Source organism: Pinus tabuliformis, chromosome 7 (assembly GCF_031772625.1).
Source record: "Pinus tabuliformis cultivar Carrire ecotype Pingquan chromosome 7, CPIR1, whole genome shotgun sequence".
Lineage (NCBI taxonomy): Eukaryota > Viridiplantae > Streptophyta > Pinopsida > Pinales > Pinaceae > Pinus > Pinus tabuliformis.
In genome coordinates, this window is record NC_142293.1 from 125,592,861 (window position 1) to 125,599,486 (window position 6,626).

The window sequence follows — 6,626 nt, forward strand, 5'->3', positions numbered from 1 at the left end:
GAATGAACTATAGTAGAAATAATAGATGATGTGGTAGTGATGGAAGGGGTATTAATAATGTTGGAGGATTGAGCAGAAAGTTCAGCAGTTAGAGCCGTATTAATGGATGATAGTGGAGTGTTCATAATATATTCATAAATTGATCTATTAGATCTTTGAACTTCAAGGTCTGCAATAAAATCAGGATCTAGAACAGTTTCATTAAGCACACTTTCAGATTTTGTTCTAAACAATGAGAGATCAAATTGCACATCAAAAGGTAAATCTTCTAAAAATGACCACTCTTCAGGACATGAATTAGCTTTAACTAATGGTGTTTTATCAGCTAAACTCCCTTCTTTTTTGGATTTTCTTATAATTCTGTCTGGATTATCCACAATAACAACAGAGTTTGGATCCGGGTTGGCCTTGGTATAATGAGTTTTCCTGGTAGCCAGAATTATAACTTTTTAAAATGTTTTTTAGTGTAAATTTTAAAACTTCTGTAAATATTGACTTTAAGGGGCTCAAGATGATGATTAAGATTTCCTTAAAGATTTAGGAGACTGAGGTTTGCATTCCCCAGTATGGTCGCCACTATGTTATCACTCAAAACTTTTCCTTAGAAGTTTTGGAAGAAGGGAAGGCTTCTAGGTAACCACAAACAAACTTTTAAGCATAGGCTCTAGCCAACCTATGGCTCAGAGAGGGCTCTCTCTATATAATTTAGCTATGTTTGCTTAGATATTAAGCTAGTTCTAAAGTTTAGGGGGTTTTTGATTTGTATGAAGATTTGGTGGTGGAATTCTTAAAACAGGAAGATAGGTTGATGCCTTTAGGCCATTGGGAAATGGATTCAAAGAAGGCGTAGAAAAGGTGGAGTTAACTCACTAAATGGAATGTTCAAGGGGAAAGATAGCAGAGTGAAGTACAAATCCTTGGACTAAATGGTGAAATGAGTCTTAACAGAGGTGAGAGGGCAATCAAGAATCCTTAGACCGAGGCTAAGATGGGGGAATAGAAGTGAATCATGAGTAAAGGGAAAATAAGAATCCTTTACTATTGACCAGAGGAGAAACTATGGAAGCTAAGGAGTAGTTAAGAATTCCATAGCTGAGATAGTTTAAGAGAAAACATTAAGAATGTATAATAGTAAGACGGAGTGCAATTAACCAAATTCTAAAATAATATTCAAGTTAAAACATTCGGACTTCTGAAACATTTAAGATTATGAAACAACTTTAAGAGAGATAAAACAACACAAGAGAATTACTCATTTGTGCTCCGCTTTACACATGAATCCCTTGAAATATCTAATCTTTATTCATCAATCCAGCATGCTGGTCCAGTTAGTGATACAAAAGATTTTACAGTCTCTGAAAAAAATTCTATTGAAAGTATAAGAATCCACCCTACATACTTCGATTTATGAAGTATTTATACAAAATGTTTTTACAAAATACCCCAAACTAACTTGGGAATTAATCTAGGAAATTCAAAATATCTTCTCACAGGAATATAGTGACAGCTATTGAACTATTTTCTTGTTGTCCCATTTATTGTGGTTTAGCTGGAAGTTTATGTTTTCTAATGCTCTGTGCTTGCCAAAGGTTGTTGTCTTCTATACTGATACTCTTTGAGACAGATACTCTTTGACCCTGTAACCTTTGACTTCGATGCCCTTTTACCTCGTTGACTGTGTGTTTGACCTTTAACTATGTTCTGTTATAGTAAGTCAATAAACTTTTCCCATTCTTCATATGTTGGTAACTGGATACTCAGCATTCTCTGGCAAGTTTCATCTGCCTTAGTGTATTTGGCAAATGAAAGCTTATTTACAAACATATGTTTTACCTCATGCTGGAGGTAAAATAGATTTTCAAAGGCACTATATAGTACCTTTCCTGTTGGTATTCTTGAAACCTGTGAAGTAGCCATTTGCTACCTTGCTACATCCCTGAGTTTATCATTATAATCTCCTTGTTCCATAAAGTTATCATGAATGACTAAGGGATTAGGTAATCCCTTTTCCTTTAGCTTATCAAAATTAGCCATGAACCTGTCAACGGCTACTTGCATTTCCTTTCTCTTTTGCTCTAACTTATGCATAAGGTGCCTCTTGGTGAGGACTTTCTTTACCTCCAGAATAGTAGCAGTCCTGTCTTCAATTTCCAGTTCATGTAGTTGGTACTTTTTCTTTTAATTTAAGAACTGGATGAGCCTCGTAGCATCTCTAGGCCTATTTCCTAATTCTATCTTCACTTTCTCAATATCCTCTGTTATTAATCTTATGAGATCAATTTGCTCGAATATAACCTGTATGGATGGCTGAATATCATTGACAGAGTCAATGATATTGGCCCACAGTTTTTCCTTGGCTTCTCCAAGAGGCTCCTTTAGTGTCAAGTCTCTTTCCATTAACTTGAGATTTTCCTTTATCCTTGCAGCCTTATGTTCCTCCTCTTTCTGCATAATCTTGGCAAGCTTATAGTCTGTTTCTAAGTTTACCACTTGCTCCTTTAGCTTGTTCATCTCGTTTGTCTGCATAGACATTTCTTCCATGGCATGAACAAGCTTGGTTGCTTCATCTGTTGTTGTACCTGCTTCTGTTGTAGAAGCTATTGATGTAGATGTTGCAGTGGTAATGGGCAAGGCAGTGCCTATAGGAGTTTTTGGAGCCAATGTAGATGGTACTATAGTAGTCATTGTAGGGATTATAGTTGCTGGTGTGGTCCCTACTTCACCTTGCTTCAATGGGATTAAGGCATCCAACTCCTTCTCTGTGTTCCTCAACTGATCATTCAGCTTGAGGAATAAATCCATTAAGTCCTCATGCTGAGTTTGAGACTGTAAAACCTCACGTGTTTGTGGATGATGCAAGGAGGGTATCTTTAGTTGCTTCTTCAGTGAAGAAATGTCCTTGTTCTTCTATTTTATTAACTCCTCTTTTGCTTTGATATCTTTGGGATCATGTCCCATTTCTATGATCAAGTCTTCCAAAGAATTGATTCTGTTATCCTTGGCTTGTGATGAAGTTTGTTCAAGTTGATACTGAGCTGAGACGTTGTTCAGGGAACTTTGCAGTTGATGAAAAACTATGGAATTCACTGTCAGAGTGGAGTAGATCATTTCTCCAACCTACTTGTGAAACTCTATTTGGTCCACAGGGTGAATATCCCTAGCCAACACCTCAAAATCAACCTTCTTGTAGTCAGTGGGTGCCCTTGGTTGTTGCACCGTTGGTTGAATGAAGGACATCTGCATCTTCCCCTCTTTGATGTCAAAGGTTGACATCAATCTATTCTAACCCGAAGTAGAAAGTTTGAAAAGCTCAGCATATGTCTCAGCTTTCAACCTTTCATTCCTCATTTTTATCTCTTTGAATCTATCTTTGATACTTTTATCCTGGTCTGCTGGCCTACTGAAATATGAGGCCACTACACTCATCTGTCTCTGTATCATCTGGGTTGCTGAGGATGATGGGGGTTGTGTTTCCTCTGAAGGAGCAGTACCTTTACTCCTTTCTGGCTCAGAATCAGTTATTTCAACTGAGCCATTGGTGTCTTCCTGTTCTAACACAATATTGAGTCTAGGCCTTTTACTTTGGCCTCTTTCGTATTGAACATTGAAGGCTTGTGTCCCTGAACTTGATCCTTCCTTCCTACCCCTTTTTGGATTTTTCTCCTCATTCAGAGGAGTCTACATGATAGGGGGAGTGCTCATTGTCCCTTCCTGAGGTGGTACCTGCAGAAATGAATTTTCATCAAGTTGATTTTCCAGATCTAATAATATGTTTTCTAGAACAAGTTTCGTATTGTCCCTGTCCTCTAAAGTGTTTTCCACCAATTGCAATTGGTTGGCATACTTTTCTATCTCAGGGATGCGGTGATGGATATAGGGATCCATCTTGTTTTTCTTCCTTCTTTTTAAGATGAAATCTAAGGGATCATATCTCCATATGAATATTTGTTTTAATTTTAATCTCTGAAGGATCAGGCTTGCCTCCTTTCCAGCTTCTCTGCTGTTACAACTAAAAGGACTCAATTGGTCTTTGATCTTGAGCTGGGCTTTCTTTTCGGCTTTGACAAAGTTTACTTCATCTGAATTTATTATCTACCTGTAGTACTCCAGGGAAAATAACCTCATTTGGAGGTATTTAGGTAGTTTTTATGGGGCAAGATAGCACCCATAAATCCTAATTTCAATGTGGTTTTGGTACAAGTACCAATTTCCCACCTGATGATTGATGTTTAAATGAAGGATTCTCCTGATATCAGGACTGATTCTTGGTGGAGGGGTTCCACTGAGCATGGTCATCACAGGGTGGACAAAGGAATCAATGAATTCATTGTATGAATAGGGGGAGGAATATTGATGAATCAATGGGGTCCGGACTATGACTAATCTTGGTTGGCCCTTGGTGTCCAACGTTTGCAAGGTAAGTGTGAATTTATCTGCTTGGAAGTAGAGGAACATGTGGTATAGTACTGAGGAGTCCTTGAAAACCCTTTCATTTCCCATTCTTATGAACTGCTCATGCATTCTATCAACTATGAATGTGGCAAAGTCATAAATGGTTGCAGGAGGCTGTCCTGGGGTATAGATGGACATGAAAGCTAGGATGATTTCATTAATGTACTCACTTGTCGAGTAACCCAAAATACAAGATATCATGGATAAAATATTTCGGTCCCAAGGAGAAAATATAGTTGCTACATATGGAGGGGGGTATTTTGGGGTATACTTCTCTTCTATGATGAAGGTTTGGATCAATTGGATCAATCTTACAGAGCTGAGTTTGGGATATAAGTCCAACAGGTTTCCAATTGAGAGTGGAGTTAGGTTTGGCCCTGGTTGGAGCTGCAGCGTCTCATTGATGGACTCAGGAGTGATGGTGAAGAGGACTTTCTGGTCATGAGACATGATGGTTCTGTGACTGGGGACGTAGCAAGCATAGCACATATGTACAATTTCAGGAAAAATGTGGACTTGGGGGAACTAGTACTTGGGAAAATTTGACTCTCAGAGGCCAAGTTCGTCAGCATGGTTCAGGAACTTGTCCCTACTTTGGCAATGTATTTTGAGTAGGAGCTCTATGACAGAGGTGTCTTTTCTCTAGAAATATATATCAACTAAGGGAAGGTGGTTTAGGTCCAAATGGGGCATGGAGATGGGTCTCATGTTCAATGCAGTAGGGGCAGCCATAATTCAGTACTTGTGGATTCGAATTAGGCTTGCTCAAGGTTGAATTGGGGTTTTCAGAGGTAGTTTGGCAGTTTCGGGGAGTATTCAGAAAGGTGCAGTATGGAGTCTATTAGAGTAATTTCAATTAAGTTTTACATTTAACAAAAGACTCAATGACTGGTCTAACTTGAAATTTACAGGGCACTTGGTGAATTCATGTTTAAATACCTGAAACTGAGGCAAATAGACTTTGAGCAAGGTAACTGGTAGCTGCAATTGGTCGAAGGGTGCTTATGGAGGTTGCACGGTTGATGGGGTGGTTTGTGGCATTCTCTAGAGTGAAATTTGCAAGTGGGTTGATGGCTTCAATATTTTTCAGGTGTCGTGCATGTGTCCAGAAGCTTGCAAGCGATAATTCAGCGAAAAAGACATTTTTTGGGCTTTTTGGTTTTTATATGGAAAAATGATTTTTGGTGGGTATGGGTCAATAGCGACTGATTTTTTGCATAGCATGGAGGTGGTAAGTGGTTAATTTCACACCGATTATGGGCGTCAGGATTTTTTTGGCAGTGGTCGCCCGATTCCACTCAGCGACTGACACGTCGCCAGGGCGGTCTCATGGAAAACAACTTTTTTGGGCGTGTATCGTCTGGTGGATGATCTCACCCAAAATGGTTTTTGGGGCGTTGGATGTGGGCCTTCAGATTAGATGGTGGTTGGGGTGCGATTGCGTGTGGAGGTTAATGGGGGGCCCGGCGGGCACTTTAAATATGATGGTATCGGGATTAATGGTGGATTAAGGTGGGATTAGGCCATCAGGGTTATTAGCAGAGGGCTTAATCATGGTTTTGCCTAACTTCATCATAGATCGATTAGTTAGTGGGTTTTTATCGGGTTTGATGTATCTTATAGTTTATATTTAAAATAGGGTATAAGGATAATTTTATATAAGAAATTAATATATACGGGAAAAGGGTTATTTAATGGGAATTAATATATAATAGTTAGAAGTTAATATGAAAAACATCGGGAATGAATAGCGCTAAGCATAATGTATCTTATGTGATTTATTTTTTTTCGCATAGATGCATTATAACTTAGGCTAAAGTATTTTTGTGGGTTTTTATATGAAAGGGGAATTTACATGGGGGTGATTACTTTCCCTAGGAAAATAATGTTTTAACCTTAGGAAAAGGGGTTTTATTAAGGAAATGAATGAAATGAAGGGGGGATGAAGTTTTATGAGGGGAATTGGTACTTGGTATCTATAAGTCATTGAGCTGACGGTCCAGTCCCTCCAAAAGTTAGATAAATGCTCTAAGCCCCTTTGACTTAGAGTTTTTTAGTACTTAGAACTTTATTATGGGAAATTAGTTAAGTAAAATAGGTAAAATGAATGGGAGAAGTTAATCAGTTGACCTTGAAATCCATCTTCATTCTTGATTGACGATTTACATTTGAAA